The sequence below is a fragment of the Electrophorus electricus genome, chromosome 14 (genome assembly GCF_013358815.1).
Source record: "Electrophorus electricus isolate fEleEle1 chromosome 14, fEleEle1.pri, whole genome shotgun sequence".
NCBI lineage: Eukaryota > Metazoa > Chordata > Actinopteri > Gymnotiformes > Gymnotidae > Electrophorus > Electrophorus electricus.
The window spans coordinates 16,250,177-16,278,133 of NC_049548.1; the positions used below are offsets into that span (position 1 = coordinate 16,250,177).

At 39.1% G+C, this 27,957-nt stretch overlaps 1 pseudogene; it reads left to right on the forward strand.

Annotated features, from left to right (window-relative positions):
* The first annotated feature begins 32 nt into the window (after positions 1–32).
* On the forward strand, positions 33–15,600 carry LOC113569201 (annotated as a pseudogene).
* The last annotated feature ends 12,357 nt before the right edge of the window (positions 15,601–27,957 follow it).

The following is a 27,957-nucleotide window of genomic DNA, read 5'->3' on the forward strand; positions in this document are numbered from 1 at the left end:
CATGCTTCCCTATGCTGACAAGCTTTATGGAGATGCCGATGCGGATTTTCCAGCAGGACTTGGCACCTGCTCACAATGCCAAAAGTACCAATACCTGGTTTAATAACCACAGTATCACCGTGTTTGATTGGCCAGCAAACTCACCTGACCTAAACCCCATAGATTCTCTATGGGGTATTGTCAAGAGTAAGATGAGAGACACGAGACCCAATAATGCAGACGAGCTGAAGGCCGCTATCAAAGCAACCTGGGCTTCCATAACACCTCAACAGTGCCACAGGCTGATCACCTCCATGCCACGCCACATTGATGCAGTAATTCATGCAAAAGGTGCCCTGACCAAGTATTGAATGCATGTACTATACATACTTTTCAGTAGGCCAACGTTTATGTATTAAAAATCATTTTTTGAATTGGTCTTATATAATATTCTAATTTTCTGAGTTACTGACTTTGGGTTTTTATTGGCTGTAGGCCATAATCATAACATTAAAAGAAATAACATTAAAATAAATTGTGTGTGTGTACGTGTGTGTGTGTGTATGTGTGTGTGTGTATATATATATATATATATATATATATATATATATAATATACCATAACACATACTTTGCATGTGATTGAGCATATGACCAAGACACCCCCAAATCAAAACAGGAGCAACTACAGAGAGTTGTGAAGAACATGAAGATTAAGATCATGTGGGATGTCCAAATCCATACAAAAAACAAGTAGTGTTGAACAAACCAGACATTGTGGTGGTAAATACAGAATGCAGAAAACAGCAGTGGTAATAGACATGGCAATCTCAAGTGCTGGAAACATCCAAGAAGGAATATGTGAAGTTGGACAAATGTTGTATGTTAAAAATAAATAAATATAAATATATAGTCAGTTTATGTAGAACATGGCTCCAGGTTATAACTGTAGTGTAGAGGTTTCCAAAGAATGGAACCATATGTAATTACATATGTAAAATTTACATATGGAACCATGTGTAATCAAAGTTAACACATATGTAATCAAAGGAACTACAAAAGATATTTTTAGACAAACTCACATGTTAAAAATAAATTACAACATAATACAAACCTAGACATAATGTGGTTAGAAAATGTATTTAATAATTATGATTTTTTTTCCCTTCTTACACTTTGCAGTTGCAGAGTTTTCTACTGATTGTAAAATATCCATTCCATTCAATAACTTTAGAGACATCAGTGAGATAGATAATATAAAACAACAACATGGAATGACCTACAATGGAAAGGCTATCAATAAACTTGTGTAAGTATTCCTTTTGTGTGAAAATGTCCAGTCCCCTATTAACATTATATATGTTAATTATTGAATTAATTGAAAATAACACATACATACATATAGCTAAATGGACACATTATTTATTTCAACATCAATAGTTTCAAATGAACATATTACTGGATCATATACTGACCCTCAGTTTCATCTGAATTCTGTACTGGTTTTGCACAGGAATGAGTTATTCACCAGCAGTGCAGGAGCCAGGCCAAATGCTAACAGAGTCTTACTCATCATCACTGATGGTGAATCAAATGATGGTGGCAATCGACTGATGGTAGCGATTGAAAATGCAGAAAAGAAAAAAATTACTCGATATGCTATCAGGTCAGAAATCAGGTCAGATCATCTCATTGGTCTCATTGGCTCACTAATAAACTGATCAGTGATGCACAATCACTTATAATCATCATTACTAACAGGCCAATAAAACAAATTAAAATCCTGCACATAACAATAAAAGCACATATTCTGCACATATGAGCATAACACCTGCTCTAAGTGACTTTTTCTGCTCATCCTTGGGTCCATACGTAGCCTAAATTCTATTCCCATCCTTTAGGAAGAAACATGTTTTATCTTGCTTGTTTCTTTCTCATGCATGTTCAATATATAGCCTTGGAAAATGTTACCATGATGAAGGACAGGGGTGAGGGTGAAATGAAAGCTAAACTAAAATAAAGAGCCAGAAATAACAATAAACGTCCATGTACGCAGACACTGATCGCAAAGCAATCACTGACGATATCAAACAAATAGGCTCCAGCAGCATGCTCTCTAATGACTTGCAGAATAAAAAATATTTGGTATAATTAAAATTTACATCATATAGGTGATTGATCAGGAAATGTTTGCCATACCTGTAGTCTCATCCATCTGGATTGTAAATGTGGATGTATGTATATGAGTAACAAATTGTTTCTAGACATTTTCTAACAGATTTGCTGCTTGCCAAGCTACCGTAGTGTCAGACTGTATTGCTGTATTGTTTTCATCTTTTCAGCAGCACCGTCATTAGCATTGCCCTATGTATGTTGATAGCTGCTGGAAGAACAAGGATCTCCTATCAAAAATGATTTTTTTTCCTTTTAAATATGGCATGCTGCCTCATATGACATTTGTAGAGCTTGTAGATAGCACAGTTTTCTGAATTCAATTCACTCCATTTCCATGCTAAAGGGTCTTTCATTTCTCCTGAGAGCTGACCATATCTAAATGTTTTAATTTTGTGGGTTTTAAGCTGTAGTTTGCAAAAATAGCTGCACAGATTGTGACTTCTCCACCATAGATGGTGACTCAGTTAAGCAACTTATGCTAATCGGATTGTTGAACACATTCAGACCATCCGAATAAAGATTTGTTATTTCCAGTGGCAAGGCATTTTAATGGACACTGCAGTAATGACATATCTGTTTGATTTCCAGTTGTTGCTATATCAGCATTGAAATTAGGAAACTCAAAGGAAAATAACTGATCTACAATCTTGATCTACAAACTTTTAGAACCCCATGGAATGAATATTATGATTAAAGTAGATGTTTATTCATATACAAACTCCCTCCTCCTACTCTGGAAACTGTGTACTTTACTACAATTTTGAATATCTCGCTCCCTCTATCTGTCTGTCTATCTATATAGTGCCACCCATGTGGCTACACAAACAAAATGTGGTTGTACAAAAATATAGTATCAAGTATCTTGTAATGGTGAGCACTAAGGAGGTGGATGCACGTGCAGAGAAGAGAGAGATTTATTAGGGGCAAATCCAGAGTCCTAGTCATTGTGACAGTCCAAGGTCAAATTACCAACATATAAAGTTCAGGAATACATAATAAACTAAACAAAAGTACACAATATTAAACAAGCGCTAGGGTGTAACAAACATAGATAAACAAACAGCTAGAAATACAATCACGACAGAAGGATAGAATCACAAACATGCTTTGATTCACAAAACAGCAGCTACACTTACAAAACAATGGCTCTACTTACAATGAACAGCCAAGACACAGGGCACAAGACAGGGTTTAAATACATGAACTAATAAACACTAAACAAGACACAGGTGCGAATCATGAAAACAGCAAAAACCAAAACAAGGACTGGATCGGGAATGGAGAAAGTGAAACAACAGCATGAGACAGGGACACTAGGAGGGAACAAACCGTGACATATCTATTCAGAAAAGGAAGCATTCAGAATATAAATTTCCAGGAGACTCTATGAAAAATAACTCTACAACTAATTCCACTAATTTAAAAAATCACTGTTAATAAAAAGACCACCACTTGAGGGGGCTCTAAAACATCCCTGCCAAGAACCAGTACTCACTGACATGTTGGCTAATGTGGCTAAATGACAAAATATTCAAAATAATGGGAACAGAAATAAAACCAAAACATAACTCTTCCTCACAATGCATCCAATATTCTGAGTAAACGTTCAAAAGGCCAGGAACAAAGCCAAGCATCCACAAAAAAGAGGACTGTATAAGCTCAGTGGTCAAATGGAATACATAAATGCTGAGCTTCCCACTTTGTTACTAAGGAATTCTTCTGAACTGGAAACAACCAGAGAAAACCCCCACCATTTACATTCTGTTAAAGTCATACTTTTGCCTTGGACTTATCCATGTTGGCCTCGAACACTCCATTGACTAATGCAATAAATGTTAACGCACATTCAGATATTATGTGAAGGAGACCAAACATTTTTTGCTTTGTGTCTCACATTCGAAGGTTGGCAGAGCTTTTCACAGTCAATCTGCTCAGAAGGAGTTAAGAATCATTGCGTCTCAGCCACACAATGAGCATATATTCAAGGTTGATAACTATGACTTGTTGGACAAAATTCGTGGAACTTTGGAGGAGCAGATAATCGCTATTGAGGGTATGTCAGTGATGTTTATCTTTCGTAAACATTAAAGTTTCAAGATTGCTGTTCTAGATATTATATAATAATTTATTTTTGTTGTTGTTGTTGTTGTTGTTGCTTTTGCTTCTTTGTAGGAACCCAGACGTCAGGAGACTCCAGCAGAATGGAGTTTGCACAGGATGGGTTCAATACAGCATTTAATACAAATGTAAATGTTCTTCTTAGACTTTTCTTTTAACAGTAAGCATCTGTGGTCATTATGTAAGAAAAAGGTTGCCTAGGTTACCAAACAAGTAACACAGTAGTGCACAGCAGCCTGTGATCAGGAAAGCCCTTTTGTTCTAGAGTGTTATGCAGGTTCTTTTCTGGTGTCAAAAAATAACCTGTACTTGTCTGTATATGATAACCACTGAGCCAACAAATGGAACTATTGGATACAAATGATCAGTACTTTAACGTTGATTTCACATCCTCAAATACATACAAAACTTTCTTTATGGTTGATTTTATTTTAAAAGTTGCTTTCCAACATGCATATGAACGACATCAGTGAAAAATATGTAGTCACACCATTCAAAAATAAAGTATTTTTAATCATGTTTAACATATAATGTTTTGCATGCTTAGGGAAACATCATAATGAGTACAGTTGGAGCTTTTCAGTGGAAAGGAGGATACGAGGAGTATAATTCACATAGACAAACCATCTCCTTTCACACAGGCAGTAACCATGACAGTTATGTAGCTGAGAAACCTCTTATATCTAATATACCAGATACTCTAACTAAGAATAGACAGCAAATTCTGGAATAATTAAGATAAAATGAATATCAGAGATAGAGCACACCATAAAGCTAACATGTGTGTATAAATTCTCCCACCAATACAACAGAAACACCTCCCTTATATATACACTCATTGGCACTTTATTAGGTACAGATCTCTAATATACATGTTGGCCCATTTGCGGCCATTCACAGTGTCTGACAAGAGGACCACTGCTTTAACACTGATGTAAACCTCTCAAGGATTTTACCTCAATTCCGCCCAGAGAGTTTTTTTTCTTGCCACTGTCACCTCCAGGTTGCTAATTAGGGATCTGCACCATATATTTGTAAAGGTGCTTTGTGACATGTTTTGTAAAAAGCTCTATATAAATAAATTTGACTTTGAAATTTGATTTAAACCTCTGTTGCAACACATTTTTAAGAAAAGGACTAATAAACAATTTTTTATCAAGCTATTGTCTCATAAGGGTAGGATACAATTTGAGGTTTAAGGGACAGAAAATGATGTGTGTTCCCATTATCAGGTTATTCTATGGCAGTAGGAAGAATGTGGTACGATACACATGTTATTCTGGGAGCTCTATAACATGCACACAAGGGAAGAGTGAGCATGTCATCACTGGAGACAACAAAGCAGCTGCTGTTGGATCCTCCAGGGGTTGCGCATGTTACAGTTTGTATTAAAAACATATACAGACTACAATGAAATTTAAAAAGTGGGCCATGGATCATAAAGCTTTGTCAGGGGTAAAGCTTTCAAATTCTCTAAATTACTCCCTTTTCCCCTCAGCCACAGATTGGTGCCTACTATGGAGCTGAAGTGTGTGTGGTAGACTTGAATGCTCACTCCTACATGGACCTTCTACTAGTTTCTGCTCCACTGTATATGGAAGATGATCAGGAAGGAAAAATCTTTGTTTACTCCTTTTCACAACAGGTAAACAGAACATTTAACACACTGCTCAGTCAACAGCTTTTCTCATATAGCAAGAGCTTCAAGCTATCTTCAAATATCTATGTATGTAGCAATGACACCACTAGTCATACATGTGTGGTAATGTTTTTGAGTTCATTATTTTATATTATTTTTGACATTCACAATTATTGGAACAATCAGCACAGACATTGGAAGGAATGATGGGACAAAAAGGAAGGTTTGGCTCAGCATTGGCCAGCCCAGGAGATCTAAACGAGGATTATCTTGTAGATGTAGTGGTAGGAGCTCCTCTGGAGGATGATGGACAGGGCAGCATCTACATCTTTAATGGTAGAGCAACAGACATCAACCCCACCTACTCACAGGTGAGAGAGTGAGATAAAGCAAAAGAGATAAACTCTGTGATATATTTTACTGTCAAAGGTCACTTTCATCCTAACAAAACCTATTTACTTTTGCTATTCTCCTTTCCTAAAATGCTCCATCCCTTTTCACTGTTTTGTAACGACAGAGAATCAGTGGTTCATCTGTGCATGCAGGGCTACGGTTATTTGGTTTATCTTTGAGTGAGTTTGCTCTGGACCACAGTGGAGATGGTCTGCCAGATATTGCTGTTGGAAGCAAAGGAGCAGTCACATTGCTCAGGTTTGGACAAATGTTCATGGAGAAGCAGACCTCTGTACATTGTAGCATAAAGTGAGAGATAAACATTATGTTTAAATACCAAATGGTTATTCATATGCATTTGTGTCTTGTGTCTTCAGGTCCAGACCTATTGTATCCTTGGTGACCAAAGTATCCTATAGCCCATCAAAAATCCCCACTAAAGACACAGACTGTGAAAAGCCTTTAGAAAACATCTTGCATTTGTGTTTCACTATGAAGGATAAACACACTTACCCAGGTTTCTCTCTCTTTTACTCATACATACAGTATATGTATATATTTAGGTTTACATAAACCATAAATATAAAACAAAAGCATTATTTTGGAAAAATTAAAATAACACTGCTTTTTTGTCAATTGTGTATTTCCTTTCTATTTATTTAGACTTATCTGCAAATATTAAATATACTATAAAGCTTGATGGAAAGCGACAAAACTATCAAGTATTCTTTTCAGTCAAAAATCTTACAGTGTCAGACAGTATGACTGTTACATTGGAGGAGGTGTGCACAGAGCACAGTTTTTTCATAGAGGTAAGATCAATGCTTTCTCATGGTTTCTCCCTCTATGGTCAGACTTTCTCTAACACCTTGAACCATGTGTTTTTCATTTTGGTTTCTTTTGTCTTCATCCTATTTTCCTCACACATTTCAGTAAAAAAGCTTGCATTGTGTGCTATTAAAAATAAACATAGGAACAACCATATTTAATATCACCCTCAATTAGTATGAACACGAGTGTCAGACAGGATGAGCAGAGAATAATTCAGTATGACAGAGTTTAATGATATACAGAGGTAATCCAAAGGTGTGGTCAAAAAAACAGACAAAAGTCAAGATCCAGTAAACTCACGATAGGCAAACAAATCCATTGGGGTAATAAGCAATAAAGTGAATCCAGCTAGCAAGCATAAAGATGGTAACCAGAAAATAATTAAAATAATTATACAACAACGTTTGGCCGGCGAAACGAAACTTTGCAAAGACAATCAGTACAAATGGATCTTAAATAGTGAGAAACATTAGGGAAAAAAAGACACAAATGAAATCAATAATCTGGGGAGAGGGATTGAATGGGAGGTTTGTGGTTTCTGTAGTCAGATGAGGACCTAGTCTGTCCATGCTGCATGACAATGTTGAATAACATTCATATTATTGTTTGGTGAATTAGTTCTATGTTCAAGACCATGAAAATGATAACCATGACAAGCATACACAAAAGGTTTTCATCCTGTTTATATAGCAAGGTCAGATTAGCCCTAGTATCCTGTTTATAAGAAGTTTAGGAGTAAAATCTTGATTATATGGAATGTGAATCAGGTTTGTGTGGATCTTGTTGACTATATACTTGAATCACTCTCCTATTGGAAGATCTAAAGACCATCCAATGATATCTAATGATATCTGATCCTGGTTGCAGAGATTTTGTTTTAACCTGGAACTTGGTGGAGGTTCATGTTACCAGATGTTCTAGGATCCCAGGGAAAAGAGCCCTGCAAGATCACATATTCTCTATATTTTATGACATACATCAGCACATTAACACATGACATTTGGCTCAGTCCATGTTGTTCCATAGCACTGTGTCCATAGTCTGTGAAAAAAGCAGGAATTTTAATGTTCAGTAAAAATCCCAGTAAAGTCAAATAATGCTCAGTTCTGTTGATTCTTATCTTCTGATTATTATTATTATTATTAATTATTATTATTATTATTATTAAAATTATTGATTTCTCTTTTCACACAGGCTTGCAATGAGGATGCATTAAATCCACTGTCCAATCAGTTAACATTTACATTTGAGGGCCTCCCAGTTGGCACGGTGGAAGGGTTACGGCCCATCCTTCACCCGGGGATAAAAACCACCTCAGATCATAATGTAAGAATACAAGGTGAACCTTTCATCTTAGAGCAATAGTACCGAACAAAATATTTCTGCTGCTACTAAAGACCTCAAGAATATTTATTCAGTGGAAAAACAGAAACACTGTGACTGTGTACCAGGATATTCATATACCCAAATGAAATCACATAAAACACTTGCTATTTGTAAAGAATAATACACTTGAGACCTAGCAATGGTAGTAAGTTTTATTAACAGTGTAAATTCATTTCATAGCTGGATTTTGAAATAAACTGTGGAGATGATAAGATCTGCACTGACAATCTCAAAATGGATTTCAACTTCTCTGGGTAAGTACATTAGTGGTAAAAACACATGATGTTTCCATGATGATTCTGTTTATTGTCATGTATACAATATGTAAATGATACTTAACTATAAAATGTCTTAACACATTACCACAATATCAACCTATTGTTTTTTTCTATTCATTTATTGAAAACATTTCATGCACTGACTTCATATGCTTTCATATACTAGATTGTCAGATATAAAAGTTGGAATCATGCAGGATATGAATGTGACAGTGTTTGTGGAGAACAGAGGAGAAAACTCCTACAACAGTCTCATAACTGTTAGTTACCCCTTTGGACTGTCCTTCAGGAGATTCACCACTAAACAGGCAAGAGCAGTACTCCCACATTTTTATGGTTCAGCAGAAATAATATACAGTTTAGTTTAGAAAGCAACAAAAGTATTTAATAAATGATGTAGAAGAACATAGATGTGGATTGTGGTTGATGTGCAGTGCATTGTAGGAGCAGGGTGATGTAATGGTTTACATCAGAGATCAGGTGAGAAGGTTTGCATCTGGTGGACTTGTGTGCATGTAAGTTGTGTCAGATTTCTCTAAGATGTTACAGTACTGAAGCATTTATTCTAACACGTGTACATGGCTGACGCTATGTTTGTAAACTTTCCAAGCCTGATTAAATAGTTTTTGTTGTGATTAATGTATAGTGAGATGTTCTAGGTCTTAGAATAGTCTTTTCCTCTTTTATTGGGTCATTAAACTCCATGTTAATAAGCTGTTCACACCTCCACTATCTACTGCCTGTGCAAATGCAATTGATCACTGTGGAATTACAATTTGCTGACTGTTATAATTTAATATGTGTTCTCAGTTAATGAGGGCTTATACAAGACATTGGTCGGTCTCAGCAGACTCTCGATTTCATACTGTTTAAATTCACCTTTATTAGATTGGCCTCATATTCCACCTGAATAACAGATTTTCTGTATTTCCTGTATCTGAGCAGGGAAGAGTGGAATGCATATCTCTGGACAGTGATGACAAAGGTTCATTGGGGTCCTCCATGTGTCATATTAGCAAACCCATCTTCAGGGAGAATGGTTTGGTAAATCAAAATATTTGTTCAATTCCTATACCATCAACTGTGGAGATGATAAGTTACATGGTTTATGAAATATTCCGTGAAAATATTTTTGAAACTTATGATGCTAAGAAGTTAGATAAAATAATATTAGAGTTAGGTTTGGGTGAGAAAACAGGGCATTAGATTTTTGTTAACTGTTAACATAGGGCTAAATTAAATAAATCTAGTGTCTAGGTTAGCATTATGTAACGTTGAGCGGTAAGAAGGCGGATGCATGTGCAGAAAGGAGCGAGATTTGTTATGGACTAATCCAAAATCAGAGTCGTTAAGGCAGTCCAGGGTCAAAGAGCCAACACGGAGAGTACGGGGATACATGATTAACAAATAAACGCACACGAAGACAAACGGGGAAGCAGGCTCTAACTAAGGCTAGGGAAAACTCAGGGCTAACAAACGAATACACGGAGTACAAACCAACAAATTCAATCACAAACACAACCATTGAAATGAACAGCCAAAAACACAGGGCTCAAGACAGAGTTTAAATACAAGAACCAAAGGTAGAAATGAGGGACAGGTGCAAGCAATCAAACGAGGGGAGGAGAAAACGAACCTAAGGCATGGAACAAAAACACACAAGACAGGGAAATCACGGAAGCTGGAACTTGGGAGGGACTAATCATGGCACATTACAATTAGGGAAATATTGTGAATACATACTTGCACAATATTCAGCACCTTCACTAAGAATAATCTGTTTAAGGTATATTCCTGCAATAACCTTAAAAATATTTTCAGCATTAAGGATAATTTAAAATGTTTTTACAGTGTTTGTCAAATGATTGTATTTAGTTTTGTAGTGACATGAACACTTTGATGAACCTTGATGAAATTAAAATAGGTTGTGATTAATGAATCAGTCTTTAATTACAATTAATTTATGTTAATTCAGTCTCAACTCATAAAATTTATATAATGCAGTGATTGATATACCCACAAAAAAAATTAGAAACATCAGCCGTGAACTACAAGCTTTACAACTAATAGGTTGTTTATTGAGTATTCAGCAGTAATAGATTATGAATGCATACAAAATTAAGGGAGATGCTAATGCTAACCAGAGGCATTGAATTCACTTATATAGTGCTACATCAAAACATGAACAACAGTTGCCCAGTCGGTGTCAACCACTGCACATGTGAATGGAATTATGTCTTCTTACCTTATTTCAGTTGATCCATTAGATCAAACATGCCATTCATCCATGTTTGGGCTGGGCCACAATTGGATTGCATTGGCTGACTAAGCGCACTTCTTAGCTTCGAGCCTGGAATTATACTGTGATAATGATAGAAGGGACAAACTTTTGGCTGTGTCCGAGCTTGTCCCTTTTGATGATTATGTAGACGAACTCCTGAGGATTAATTTACCAAAGAACCAGTAGTTCATAGACATCATCATGTGACCATGAATCAGTTTGCCTGACATATATATGTAGCATTAACTAGTTATGCAGAGCCTTGCTGCTTGGTCATACTACAAGTCAAGGACTGTTGGTGAAATAAATCATTTCAAGGTTTATATAAAATACATTTAGAATTTATTATAACCTTATCTGATATCACTTGTCATTAGAGCTTGCATAATAAATGTTAAAAACTAAAACTAAACAAAAACAAGGATGAATAAAAACTAAAATATACAGAGGTTTACCAAAACTAAAATTATTTACAGGCCCTTAAAATGATCTACACCTAACTGAAAATAAATAAATAAAGTAAAACTGGAGAGTTCCTCCTGCTAATGGCATAAATTGCAAACAGGAGTGCACCAGTGTTATCTTGTTGATTGTATTCTGACAGTCCCCACAGAGGGTGAAAGGAGAGGTTATTTTTAAGGGAAAAACAATTTTTAAATCAAAGAAAAGAGAAGTCAGCTATTGAACACTGAAAGAGCATGTTCTTTAGTTCAGGAATAGTCCTTTGTAACAGCCAGAGTGTCGCAGGGCAAGGAGCAGGATGTACAGACTCCCTCGACAGTTACAAATAGGATATGTCTCAGTCAATGAGGAACTCCTATTGCACTTGGTGGGCCGTACCACATGATCAGTGGCAGGGGGAGCATTCTGTGATATCCTTTAAATGAAAAGCTGTTAATCTCCTGATTTCCATCTTCCCATTAGGCCATTTTTGACATTACATATAGCATAAACAGAGGTGATAACTTTGATAAAACGATGTTCACTGCTACTGCTTCCAGGTATGTCCTGAATTTTTTCCTGACAAACACATTTCACATGTTCTAATGTCTGCATCTGTGGGTAACTTAATGAAATCTTTTGAGAGAACATTTTTCAAAGACCAGCTGCATTTAAATTCATGTTTTTATTCTTGCAGAAGGATAACATTCTGTGGATAACATTCATGCCTTTTGTTTCAAAGGGGCATCCAACACTTTTACATTTACGGCATTTAGCAGACGGTCTTATCCAGAGCAACTTACAAAGTGCTTGTTACCCAGCAAGACAGAAATATTTTACACAAATGTTACAAGTAGTGACAAGCACAATATTACAAAGCTATAGACATAAAAGGCTTAAATGTTTCCTCATTGTTAGTTAATCTATCCCAAAATATTGGCCCTTTGCATTCAGAGCATGAATCGAACAAACTGCAACCAAGTGTTTAGATGTGTATTGTAAAAGGTATGTTGTACTACACTAACCCAAGTGTCCTTACAGTGGCAATGACAAACACTTAATGACATCTTTTGAGATTCTGACATTTTTTAAAGACCAACAGCATTTAAAATCCTTCTTGTAGAAGGATAACATTCTGTGGATAACATTCATGCCTTTTGTTTCAAAGGGGTATCCAACACATTTACATTTACGGCATTTAGCAGATGCTCTTATCCAGAGGAACTTACAAAGCGCTTTGTTACCCAACAAGACATCTTTTACACAAATGTTAATAGTAGTCACAAGTACAATATCACAAAGCTATAGACATAAAAGGCTTAAAAAAATGTTTGCTTATTGTTAATCTATCCCAAAATATTGGTCCATTGCATTCAGAGCATGAATCGAACAAACTGCAACCAAATGTTTAGTTCTGTATTGTAAAAGTTGTGTTGTACTACACTGACCCAAGTGTCCTTACAGCGGCAATGACAAACACTCAGATTACAGCGAACTGTTCAAAAACAGAACCATTGGTGTCAAATATGGCATCTACATCTCACTGATCAGGTTAGTTATCCCCTTCCTCTTTACATATCTTGATGCTTTTCCTTAAATTTGGTTTTGCTTTCTACTTATTTTTTCAGTGTCAGTTCCCAGTATGTTTAGAACTCTAATAAAGAAGGTGATACACACCTTCTCTGATTCATATGAAATCCAAACTACTAGCTTTGTAGGTTGGCTCTGTGTACTCAGATGAGAACACTGTGTGGCTTCTACCTGCACCATTCAGCCCTCTTGATATCTGTTTCAGTGATCTTTTAGTAATATCCTGTTACTGCTTTTATTTGAAGGTATGAGAAGTCCAGTATCCACATTAACTTCACTGCAGGGAAGAACAACCTTGAGAAACCAGCCAGTCAAATCCTCAAAGTATGAAGATAAAGAACACCTTTGCCATTGGACTAACAGAACAGATATAATGCAGCAGAGAATCATTTAATCATTCAGATTAAATTTGTGTTCTTTATCTCCTGCTCTCTCTATATATCCATCTATCCATTTATCTGTCTCTGTCTGTTTCTCTCATCCTCTATCTCTTTATCTGTCAGGTCCAGAATGACCTAAGGGACTTAACACTCACTATTTTAATCAAAGTCCCAATAACATTAGGAGATAAGGACATTTGGACCACTAAGGATTTGCAGGTATGCTAATATATCAATGCAAACATTTTAAGCATTGATGAATCGGATGAATTTACAAGAAGAGAATCTTATGGTAATTGTTTTTTTTCTTTAGATTCAAGATTGTATTGTAGACAGAGATGAGCAACCCACAGTCCCTAATTTAGTGGCAGCACTAAAAAATCACCACAAAGTGGTGAGTAACTGTTATGGCTTTGTTTCCCAACACAGCATTTCATTAACAGAGAATTACACAAATTGTCTTAGTAAAGCTTTCTCTATGTAATATAATAAATCACTTCATGATTGCGTGTACTCAGTGTAAACATAACCAGTGGAAACTCTCTTTGTGTTTTAGAACTGTTCTGTGGCTGTGTACAGACTTTTTAGGTGTAATGCAAATCTGATGAGAAGGGAATGAAAATTCTACAATATCTCTGGTCATGTTAGTTCTGGGTGGATTGAACAGGTGAATATATATATATATACATTATATATATATATATATATATATATATATATATATATATATATATATATATATATATATATATATATATATATATATAAAAGGTATATTTATATTACTAAATATTTTTACAAGTTAACTGTTAACATATTATATGGCAACATTGATACTTTTACCAGTACAGAGTGTTATTAGTTTTACAGTTTTTTTTTACTCTTTATTGTTCATGTATTGCCTCTCTCTCAGACTGGACTCCGATCAGCAGTTTTTGAGCTGGTCAGTACAGCAACTCTGGAATATGACAAAAATAAATATGTCTACTTTTCCTCTGATTCTCTACATACTGCACCCACAGGCCTGATAAATAAATTACTTTTTATCTGAAGATGTCACAACTTCCTTCTGTCTATTGTGTGTCCACCTAAGCATTGAAGTACATTACAGAACATCCAAAACATTTTCAGTGTATTCATAATATAAACATCTGTAGTCAGAATCACATGAATGCAGAGTCAATGTTATTTAATTTACCTGTTAAAAAAGACTTAAATTTGTTTGTGTATACAAAGCTAAAATATATCTAATTTTACTACGATCAGTACACTGTTACAGTACCAGTGAAGAGTCTACCAGCTTGTAATCATTGTTTCTCATGATTATCCATTATTCACCTATATGTAATCACTTATACAAACATAAAGGTCTCATGTCATAATGTGGCATGCATGTTTATGTAAGCACATAGGTTTCTTTTAATTACTTCACTAAACATTAATGTTAATTGAAATATTGTATTTGCAATCAGACAGGCACCATTGTAACACCCATATGATTACAAAATAAAATTTAGCATCTGAAAATCTGAAGATTTTCAAATATCAGACATATAATGACAGAAATATTTTCTCCAGGTCGAGGATGTGAAACATTGCTTTAGACAATATAGTGCTGCATGTTGATGTATCAATAAATTACACCTCAGTTTTAGTTACAAGATCCCCTGACATTGACAGTGTCGATACAGTAGAATCAATCTGATGTTAACAGTTCTCCAAGATCCTGAATCCTTTGCCATAAATTGATTTGTTTAATGGTAAATTGCATGTGTGTGTGTGTGTGTGTGTGTGTAGATTAATACCCAGGTGGAGGTGTATGAGGAGAAAAACATCGTTAAGGAGATAATTGGAGGAACAGTAGCAGGGCTGCTGATTTTGGCTCTCATCACTGCTGGCCTCTACAAGGTCATTTCTGCTCTTGTTACCATTTGTTATTGTCACTTCCAGAATTCCTGTGTCCAATGCTGTATAAACATTTAATGGGTGATTTATTTGACTCTGTATTTGACTGCTTTATTCCGGTATATAACTCCAGGCTGGGTTCTTCAAAAGCCGCTATAAGCAGACGTTGGAGGGTGCGAGCTCTGGTGCTGATGGGACTGAGTAGGAGGTGGAGGCAGCTGCTGCACTGCTCTGCTTAAATTCCAACATGGACTTGTCAGACTGTGTTTGTGAGATTACAGTGACAGCTGTAAAGTTCACATATGCTACTGTGCTGTTTAACATGTATGTCAGTTTCATCTGTACATCATATCAGATTCATGTCTCTGATAAATTTGCTTTGTAATGGGCTTTTTGGTATTTATAAAGAAAACAGTTATTCAGAGTTGAAATGGCAATTTTATGTTTTAATATTTTATTTATTTGTACTCACTCTCAATTAATCACTTACACATGGTCACTTATTAAAAGCCTTCCTATTAAAGACTACAAATGAAAATATTTCTATATGTATAGAGAGCTTATATGAGGCAGGCATATGGATATTGAAAGTGAATTTGAAAACTGCAGAGATGCAAAATAAATTGGAAGGTAACCAACAGATTAGGATGCAAGTGTTAGATTTGTTAAAAAACTACACAAAAATAAAAGGTTAAAAACCATAATAGCATCCAAAAACCAGCATAAACAGTCAGCTAAGCTGTCCAGTCAAAAAGGGGCAAATATGAAATATCTAGGTCAAAAACCTCATGCCCCATAGCCTAAACTTCATTTCCCAGCTAGCACCTGATAACAGCTCTTCTGTCACTCAATCCAGATCCACCAATAGTTACACGCTCGCCATCATCTGCCTTTCCTGATTACTGATTCATTCTACCTGTCCCCCTGTCTGTTCCAATTCACACTTGCTAAAGAATTGCCATGAACATTGCATGTGTACTGAGTGTTCATTCTGTTTGTCTCTCCAGTTACTGACCTGCTTTGCTACCTGGTTTTCATCTCTGTCTGATCCCTATTTGGCATATCTGTTTGGTAGGGCTGATTATTGGCTCTGTACCTCTTGGACTGTCTTGCCAATTTCCCATTTTCCTGCCTCTTGTGTTCTCATTGCCCGCTTACTGGTTTTGGACCTCTGCATGGCTAACAACCCTAATTCTGGATTATCCCTGTGATAATAAAACCGATTGTTTGTCAATTATCTGCATGCGTCTTGTTCTGGGGATTGCTCAGTCGTGTCTCCTCTAACCAAGCAACAGGGTGAACAGTAGAAGCAACTACAGCTCATTGCGAAGACCAATGTGACCATTTAATTCCTACAGTCCCCTGCTGGTTCTCAGAACCCTCAAGGTTCTACGGTTACTTCTGACCAGATAGGGGGCTCTTTCCTGTTCAACCTGACAAGTATGATGGCAAATCCAATGACTAAGGCATTTCTATTACTGTGCTCCTTGTACTTTAACTCCCCTCCTGCTTCGGACCAAGGCTGAATCTCACCTGTGATCTCACACCTGTCGGGCAAGGCTCTGGACTTGGCAGCAGCTGTGTGGACAAAAGATGCAAGAATGTCTTACAACTACATTGACCAGTAATTTTGCACAGTTTTTGTTCTGTTGGTCCATTTGTTCAATAGTGGACTAGGCCTTAGAGTTTCGTACTTTGGCAGCCAGTAGTGGCTGGAATGAACCAGCCTTGCAAGTGGCCTATCCTAATGGTTAACGCACTGACGTTCTATCCGAACTTGCTTGCAAGGACGATGACCTGGATCTGGAGGATCTTATTGCCTCACCATTCATTTGGACCATATGATGTCAACACTACTGCAAAAGTTTCCATTCTTCTACAGGGATCTGATATCCAGCCTGAAGCGATTGTCTGTGATGCTACGTGGCCCTCCTCAGAGGTGAAAAGTCACAGGCTTTGCTTAAACTGTGGTATGCTGGGTCATGTGTTACGCAACTGTGAAAGTAGACCTAGTCAATGCTCCGTTCAAACTTCTGGTCAACCCGCAAGAAGATGCCTATGCGCCAAAGTGGTGTGTTGCCACCAAAAGACTCATTTCCAAGTCTTTTGCTATATTGGTCAGCCTGTACTGCCCTAATCCTGTGTGTTTCAGCTCCAGTAAGCTTGGGGGCTGAGGGGAATTTCATCCAAGCTAAGCTTGCTAACCACCTTGACGTTTCTCTAAATAACCTCAGCACACCCATGAAGTTATCCACTTTGAACAGTAGACCAGTAGGAGAGGGGATCATTTCCTGTCTCATGAAGCCTATGTGGATGGACATTAGTGCAATCCACTCAGAACTCATCACAATTTGTTATTAAGTCTATGGACTTTTTGGTGATTTTTAGGTCTCTCCTGCCTCCAAGTCCTTAATCCTCACATTTAATGGCCCACTCTAGACATTGTTTCCAAGTCACTCTACTGTTTCAAAATCCCCTCTGTATCTATCCTTTCCACATCCATCAAAAGCCCTTTACCCAACAGCATCACCTTTCTCTGTGAATAATCTGATCTTAGAAGTCTTCAGTAAGTAGAAGGCAACTAGCATTCCTCTACATAGGCCTTATAGCTGTGCTATCGACCTCATTGAAGGTGCTGTGCTTCCTAGATCATGTGTTTATCCCCTTACACAAGCTGAGCATGAAGCACACAAGACACATTAGCACAGGGGTTCATCCAGCCTTCCATATCACCTGCTGTGGCTGGATTTTTCATTGTCATTAAAAAGGATGGTGGACTGTGCAAAAATGCAAACCATGCAAAAATTTGGTCTGAATGCAGTCATGAGAAAATATCCTATCCACTGCCGTTGGTTCCAGTAGCACTAGAACAATAACATGGAGAATCCTGCATAGGCTATATTATGCAGTAGATGGAAGCAGTCACTCAGTGGCCAATCCCTACATCTGTTGTATCACATCTACGTATCTACATCTGAGTCATGGTGGATTTAGTCACTGATCTCCCTTCTTCCCAGCAGTTTATGACAATACTTACAGTGGTGCACAGATTCTCCCAGAGGGTCAGGTTTATTCTAGTCAAAGGAATGCCAGCCTCCTTCCAAACTTATGTTTTCTGTTTCTTTGGAATACTCCAGGATATTGTATCAGATCGCAGACCCCAGTTTACCTCACAATCCTGGTGAGCCTTCCTGGAATCTATTGGCCACTGCAAGTGCAACCAGGATTTGGGGGAATTTTTGAGAATATTCTGTCAAAATAATCAGTCTGATTAGAGTTGTTTCCTTCTTTGGACTGAATTGGCTCAAAACTCATTGCCTCAGTCTCTGGCTTAACTCCATTTGAGTCCTGTTGTGGTTACCAATCTTCTCTTATGCTGTGGACTGCCAGCAGTTGATGCATGGATGCAAAGAAGCTGGGATAGCTGAGAGAAAACTCACCAACATATCAACAGGGCTATTTGGCCTCAAAAGAGATATGCAGACTGACATCGACAAGAGACTCCCACATATAAAACAAGGGACTGGGTTTGGTTATCTACAAAAGACTTCAGATTTGCCAAAGACAGTAAGAATTTAACCCAACTACATTGGATCTTTTTAAATCAAAAAGCAAATCAACCAAGTAACGCATCAATTAGACCTACCCATAAATTTCCACATGTTTAATTATTCCATGTCTCCTTCTCAAACCCCCTCTGGACGAGGTCGATGGTGCCCCGGTTTATGCCGTCCATTGGACAATGGACTCGAGGTGAAGGGCTGGTCAACTAAAATTCCTTATGGACTAATTCCTTGTGGGATATGGCCCTGAAAAAAGATACTGGATGAGACATAATGGACCTGGGATTGGTGGCAGATTATCATCAGATCCATCCAGACAGAACCACACCTCTCTCCAGAAGTCACCCTATAAGGCAGTCTGAAAACTCTTGTGCAGTACATGTAAGGAATTGTTCTTGTTCAAGTTCATCCATCCAGCACCGTGGCTGTGTGAGCATCTTCAGGGAGCATCTGTGGTGATCATTGTTCCGCAGCCATCCCTGACCCGTTGGGGGGAGAGTACTGTCATACTGACGCTTTCATCGATTTTACGGCATTTAACTCATGCAATTACTGAAAAAAACTTGCTATTAAAATTAAATAAAACTTGAGGATTAGGGCCTTGCTCAAGGGCCCAAAAGTTAAAAGTTCAATGTTTGTCACATGCATAGTCGTACACAGTACTACTTGCAGTGAAATGCTTTTGATGACTGCTCTGCACAAAAACAAAGGGGGGGATAAAAATCTATAAATAAAAGAAATATAAAATTGAATCAAAATAAAATTCTAAAAATGTATTATTTAAAAGGAAGAAGAGAAAAAGTACAAGATTAAAAAAATGAATATGGATGAATAAATGTCCAGATAAATGAATATAAAATAACTGAATAAATGCAAATGATATACAAATACCCAGCAAGGGTGTAAATATGCAAAATGGCATAATACAGCTAACAGAAATATGGATGTGTAAAAATGTATAATGGTATAGTAAGCAATGGTGCAGTCCAGGTTGGGGGGGGGGGGGGGGGGGGTCCAGTGAATGGAAAGTAGTCCTATTAGTTGTCCTGGCTCAGAGTCCAATTGACCTGTGGAAAGAAACTCTTCCTCAACATTTCTGTGTTCATTCTTAGGGAGTGAAAATGCTTCCCTGACCTCAGAGAGAAGAGCCTATTGTTGGGATGGGAGGGGTCCTTCACCATCATCCTGGTCTTGGTCTGGCACTAGTTGTTGTAGATGGGCTGCAGGTCAGGAAGCTCTGTCTGAGTGATGCACACTGCTGAACGCATCACCCTTTGGAGTGCTTGTCTGTCCTGCTTGGTGTTGTTCCCAAACCAGACTGTGATGTTCCCCATGAGGATGGTCTCAATAGTGCAGGTGTAGAAGTTCTGTATCACCTTGGAGGGCAGTCTGAGGTCTCTTAGGTGCTTGAGGTGTTAAAGATGCTGATGAGCCATCTTGAGTTGGTGAGGCAGGACCAAGATAGGTCTACTATCTACTCTTTCCACCATGGTTCCGTTGATCTGAACAGGTACACGACACCGCTCCTGCTTTTTTCTGCAATCCACAATCAGCTCCTTTGTCTTGCTGTCGTTGTGGACGTTGTGTCATCTTTGTCCGAGATCAGGCCTATAACTATGGTATCGTCAGCAAACGTGACGATGGTGGTAGAGGTAGAAGTGGTCATGCAGCCATAAGTGTACAATGAGTAAAGCAGGGGCTCAGGACATAACCCTGGGGGGGGGGGGGGGGACGGACTCTAGTACTGAGGAGGAAGGTGGGTGAAACAAAATTGCCCACCTGTACAAGGAGGGATGCAGTCCCAGATCCTCCATCTTGATAGTGAGTCTGGAGGGGATAATGGTGTTAAATGCTGAACTGTAATCACCGAACAGGATTTTAATACAATTACCCCTCCCTTTGTCCAGGTGGGTCAGTGTGGTGTGGAGCAGATGTGCAATTGCATCTTCAGTGGTGTGATTGTGATGGTATGCAAACTGCAATGGGTCAGTGGAGGCTGACATTGTAGAGGGGATAAAGTCTCATCAGCTTTTCAAAGCACTTCATCGCGAACAATGTAAGGGCAACAGGTCAGTAGTCAATGAGGCAGTTAGGCCGTGTTTTTGTTGGGACAGGGACGATGACAGTTTGTTTGAAGCATGATGGGATGATACTGTGCATCAGGGAGAGGTTAAAGATGTCAGTAAATGATATATAAATACCATAGTGCTATTAGTGTTGTTGCAGCTTTAAAGCAAACCTAGAATGTATTTAGCTCATTCACCAGAGACCCATCCACACTCAAACTGTGGGGTGGGCTTTTGTAGTCTGTGATTGTCAGTGGTCCCTGCCACAGGATTCTAGAACCACTCTGCTGTAACTGAGTCTGTAACTGCTGCAACCACTTCACCTCTCACCGGCCTGCGCACTCTCATGCCACAAACTTGTACTCATCCATCTTCCCACTGATGATCCGCATGTTGTAGGCAGCGGTGCAAGATTTCAGAGCTTTGTAGATGGTTCTGTCCAACCATGACTTCTGGTTGAGAAACATCTTGATGGTGGCTCTTGGGATTGTATCATCCACCAGTTTCCCAATAAACCCTACTACTGCTTCTGTAAACTTGTTGACATCACCAGTGCTGTTCCAGAACATGTTCCAGTCTGCATCATCCAGGGCATCCTGCAGAGAGGCCACCGATTGGAATTTGCCAACCGGAATTTCCCCATTTCATCCTTTGTTTATATTTTGGTATTAGGACAATGGCAGCGTGGGCCGACTTACCCAGCAGTGATGAACTTGTGCCTTATAGCTGTCTTTGTAATGGGTGTAACAGTGGTCTAGTATTCTATTGCACCTGGTGGGGCAGGTTATGTGCTGATAAAAGTTGGGCACTGCATGCTTGAGGTTAGTGCTGTTAAAATCCCCAACCACAACAAGTGAAGTGTCCCGGTGATGTACCTGAAACTGTGTGAGAGCCTCATGGAGTTCGCACAGTGCAAAGCCCGTGTTAGCTTGAGGTGGAATTTACACAGTATTTATGATGATTGAAGTGGTCTCACAAGGAAGGTAAAAAGGATGAAACTTGAGGGTGAGCAGCTCCAGTTTGGGTGAACAAGCGGGCAAGAGTAACTTTGTGTGCCTGAGCCCTCAGCCTGTTACTGATGTCTGCTTGTTTTCCTCGAGGTCGTTTCCTCACGTCGCATGTGGTGGAAGATCAGGTTGGCTGTCTCCAAAGTGGTGAGTAGAGCCATCAAGGGTATGAATCTGACCATCTTCAAAAAGTGGTCTGCGGTCACAATGATGGTGCTTCTTTTGGAGACAGGCAGGTCAGTAATGAAGTCAACTGATGTTGGACCAGGGGCATAGAGGAGTAGGTAAGAGTAGCAGCTTACCTGTAGGCGGGGTACATGGTGTCATGCTGCACGCAGATTTTGCACAGGAGGCTACATGTTTAACCATGTTCTTATGCATGGCTGGCCACCAGTAGCATGCACTCAACAGTTGTGATGTGCACGTTGATCCCGGATGCCCCGTCTCCACCGAGGTGTGTACCCACATAAGGGCTTTACGGTGTCTGGGTGGAACTTGGAGCCGATTCAGTGAGCAGTGAGGATGGGGTTGTCTGCCTCGATGCTGTGGTCTAATTCCCATCTTACCAAGAAGTTTGAGGGTGAGACTTGGCTTTTGGTTTGTGGATTGCGCTGCACCGTTGTACTGCCTGGAGAGCATGTCTGCCCGCACATTCTTCTCTCCTGGTCTGCAGGTGATGTGAAAAAGCATAACCCCCAAGCCTGTCTGGTATTCAACCTCTTGGTGGTTTGGAGGTACTCTAGGTTCTTAATGATCAGTTATAACGGTAAAGGGGTGCCACGCTCCTTCCAGCCAGTGCCTCAAATCCTCAAATTCGAGTTACATAGCAAGGAGCTCTCAATCTCCAACCCCATAGTAGAGGGATTTAGCTTCTGAGAAAAGGCTATGGGCCTTAACTTTCCCTCCTTCCTCGTGTTGGGACAGAACTGCTCCGACTCCCATGTACAAGGCATCCACCTCAACCATGAAGGGCTTCTCTGAGTCGAGTTGCTGCAACACTGGAGCAGTAGAGAAGGTAGCTTTTAGGTCCCCGAACGCCCTCTCTGCCTCAGAACTCCATTTTAGCCATTTTGCTTGTCCCTGAAGCAGGTCCGTGAGGGGCCTGGCCAGGGTGCTGAAGGACTTGATAAACTTCTGGTAGAAGTTTGCAAACCCAGCATGCAGCTCGCAGTGTGTCTGAAGACTCAGCTAGACTGTCACTGCCCCTACTTTACAGGGTTGCATGTGTACATTGCCTTCCCAAATAATGTACAGAAAACTGCACGTACATCACGCACATGTTGCTCAAAGGAAGATGACTAGATCAGGATGTTGTTGATATAAGCCACAACAGATCTACCCAGAAACTCGCTTAAGACCTCATCAGTGTATGCTTGGAATATGGAGGGGTCTGAGGCTAGACCATACAGCAGAACCAAGTACTCATAGCACCCCGAGGATGTGTTGAAGGCTGTCTTCCATTTGTCGCCCCCATTTATTTGTATAAGGTTGTATGCACTGCATAGGTCTAGCTTTGTAAAATACTGAGCTCCCCTCAGCTGCTCAAGCATGGCTGGAACAAGGGGGAGAGGATATGAATATTTTAGCAGTAGATCATTCAACCTTTGGTAATCCATGCAAGGTCCTCAGCCCCCCCCCATCCTCCCTCTTTTAAAAAACAAAACAAAACAAAACAAACATGTTGGCCAAGGCAGGAGAGGTGGAGGGGGGAATGCCACTCTGAGCCAGTCCCTCCTTGATGTATTGTTCCATTGTCCAATCCTCCTCTTGGGAGAGTGGACAGTTCTTGCACCAAAGAAGAACAGCCCCATCCCTTAGCAAAATGGTGCAGTTCCATTCGTGATGGGGCAGAGGACCATGGCCTTAACAGGGCTAAATACTTCAGCTATACCTCTGGTGTTAGTATTTCCTGGTATTTCCCGTCAGCCTTGGGACTTTCTACCGACACTGACTGGAGACAAACAGCTTGGTTGGGGAAGCACTGCCTGTTGCAGGAGGGTGCCCACTTGAGGATGCAATTCCCAGGGTTGTGCAAACGTAACCAGGGGAGACCTAATGTGAGGGGATGACAGAGGGAAGAAAGCAAGTAAAATGACAAGTGCTCTATGTACTCACCATTTACTAGGACATGAGGAGTGATGTGTGAAACCCTGAACCCACAGGTCCTCCATCAAGTGCGTGCACATGTAGGATAGAGGGCAGGGAAATGGGCTTTATCCCATGCTTCTTCAAAGTGCTCCAATCCATTAAATTCCCCGTCACCCCAGAGTCCATCCACGCTCTGGCAAAGGAAAAGCAACCCTTGTGCTATACTTTTATGAGGATTTGGAACATTTAGAGAGCTGGGGAATAACTCACCGATCACCCTCTTTCCACTGCTACATTAACTTCCGTCGTACCCTGACTACGCCCAGCTGCACGGGTTCTTTGGAAGTCTCGGCTTGTCGAGCTGGTGATGTGATCTCTCTGTACGGAGACCGTCGGTGGAAGTAGCGATGTTGCGGTCATACATGATGGCCAGATGCAACACCTCATTTAACATTGCTGCCTCCCGTTTACAGGCTAGTTCAGCCTGCAACTCTCCCTGCAAACCTCTGAGAAATGTATCCATTAGCACTGGTTTATTCCAGTGGGTTCTGGCTGCCAGTGCCCTGGCATAATCCACTGCTGATCGCACACCCTAAATAAAATGCAGCAGGCCTTGACCACAGATTCTACCCTGGTGGGGCTGGTGGAAAAAACCTTGAGTTCTTTGATGAATCCATGGTACTCGTTGAGCTGCGGGGACGAGTTAGTCACCAGTGCAGCTTGCCAGGCACAAGCTTTCCCCGTGAGTCAGGAGAGCACAAAGGAATGCGGTCAGGCAGAAGGAGCTGGTTACCAAAAAACAACCCACATTAAACTACAAATGCCTTACAGCTATCAGGATCTCCTCCATAAACCTTGGGGGTGGCGATTAAACACTTTACCACTTGATATGGTTGTAGGTGCTTAGGTATAAGATACATGCATAAACACAAGGTCCAATAAATTTATTAGGTAACTGCTAGGTTTACTTTGGTGAGAAAAATAATGAAATATATATATATATATATATATATATATATATATATATATATATATATATATATATATATATATATATATATATATATTAGTTACAACCCTGTCTAGGAGGTGAGGTTGCAACAGAACTGTGAAAAGACTGGTAGGTGGAATCACTGGACTGAATTGATAGATGAGGTGATTTTTTTTTGTATTTAAATGGTGTGTACACACACACACACACACACACACACACACACACACACACACACACACACACACACACACACACACACACTTCAGGAGTGGCTAATTGCCAACATAAAATCCACACTACCAAAAGAAACACCACAACAAACTACACTTTACCAAACAAAAATAAGATATAATCCTACATTCACTCCCTGACAATAAACAGACAATAACCCCAACCCCAACCCCAACCCCAAACAAGCAGGCACCACTCCCTACAGTCAGTACTTATACATATAATCATCTCTCCCAGGGATCACAATCAGAAACAAAACCAGCAAATGCTTACATACAGATTTAAACATACACAAGCTAAATAGGGATATAGGTAAGCACAGCAAAGATTACAAATTCACAAATCATACCACAAAACACCAACTCCAAAATGAACTTGGACAAGCCACTCTCTTCTTCCAGCAGGGTCCTTGTATAAGCCACAGCAATCACTCAACTAGGGGTGGGGCCAGCAACATGGTGACAGCCCCAAATCCCGAACTGGACCAGGAGCACACTGCAGCACACCAGGAGTGTATATATATATATATATATATATATATATATATATATATATATATATATAGTGAATCCGGAAATCTGCGCTTCAGCTTTTTTTCACTTTTACAGCCTTATTCCAAAATGGATTAAATTAATTTTTCCCTCAAAATTCTACACATAATACCCCATAATGACAAAGTGATAAAAGTTTGTTTTTAATTTTTGCAAATGTATTAAAAATAAAAAACCCAAAAAATCACATGTACATAACTATTAACAGCCTTTGCCATGACACTCAAAATTAAGCTCAGGTACATCCTGTTTCCACTGATCATACTTCAGTTGTTTCGACAAATTGACTGGAGTCCAGCTGTGATAAATCCAGTTGATTGGACAAGATTTGGAAAGGCACACACCTATCTATATAAGCTCCCATAGTTGACAGTACATGTCAGAGCACAAACCAAGCCATGATGTTCAAGGAATTGTCCGTAGACCTCCAAAAGAGGATTGTAATGAGGCACAGATTTAGCGGCGGGTACAGAAAAATTTCAGCAGCATTAAAGGTCCCAATGAGCACAGTGAAAAATAAGAGACCAATACAAAATGATCAATTTCTCTAGTTTTACAATTGATGGGCATCTGTTTGACCAGGCTGAGCAGTTTTATTTTTTCCTAAAACTACTGTCAACATTTTTTCCAAATTCCAGATAAAAATATTGTATTTTAGAGCATGTTTTTTTAATGAAAATGACTAATGGTTAAAACAGTTACAGAAATTTCAGACCACAAATAATGCAAAAAAAACAAGCTCATATTCATTTATAAACAACACAGTACTAATATTTCAATTTAGGATGAGTCAAGAAATCAATATTTGGTGGAGTAACCCTGATTTTTAATCACAGCTTTCAAAAGTTTTTGTAGTACCTTTTAAAACTGGTGAGCAAGGAGAGTGTAAAGAAAATACAGTAATGGTCTGAGAGTCCTAAATCAGGTGAGTTTTACACCTTGGTCTCTACACCTAAATATGGCCCCATTTTTGTGTGCGACTGATTACATATTGCATGATGAATTTAACAGCATGATAAAACAAGTAGTAAAATCTGTAGACTTGCCCCTATTTTAATAACAAGATATTCAAATGTGCTTTTGTTGTGAAGGCTTTGTTAGCTGAAGACTTCACATTACAAACCACAGCATTTAACACACAATGCCTGTTTGATTGCTTACAGGACCATAAATAGTGCTCTTTTGGATCTTTGTGTCACCAATTGTTGCACAGTACCAGAATGGGAAACTGTGGTGTAGCATGGTTTCTAACACATCCGTCCTCTCACTCCTTAGATGGTAGTGTATCGCAGTACTGTGGACTTCCTGGTGAAGAGGAGTAGGTGTGAATGTAGCGGTCCCAAACAGACTGAAGTGTATTCATCCAGTTTAAAAAGCTCACCATGCTCCCAAAAGATGTTAAAACAAGTCATTTATGATGCTGAAGTTGATCATGAGAGCTTCACATCTGCAGCTCTTCTGCTCATTTAATGCAGCCTAGATTGACATGTGCTATGTAGCCTTTGAATTACAGCCAAAATAGGTTATCTTAGAAGTGTCTCGTGTTATGATTTGCCTTATGGTATATATGTTAGTTTGTAACCTCTCCTCCAACTGAGATATTTTTGTTATCTCAGTGGTGTGTCTATTTTGCCCAGTAGTGTTGCTTAACTAGTCAGCTGCATCCTGAATGAAATTTATTTATTGTACATGAGTTGAGTTGGTTTGATTTATGAAGTTATATTTTTTGCATGTTGCATTCTGCAAAATTGCAATGTCTAGCTATAACTTTTACTCATGATTTCACTTTAGACTCTAAGGACCGGCTAACGGCACATACACTTTAGTGCATACATAGTGTGTATAGGATGGGAAATGGCTATGTTGTGTTCACACATGTGTAGTTTGCTGGAATGCCACCAAGTTTTGCTTTTCACTCTGAGAGCAGAGTGAGCATTCTGTTCCACTGCTGCCGTCCCATCCATCCTGGGCAGGATCTCAGAATGTGGTATGCAGAGGAATATGCCCAGGGCATCAGCACCACCTGGGATAAGATCTGAGACAGGAAGTGCACACCAATAGG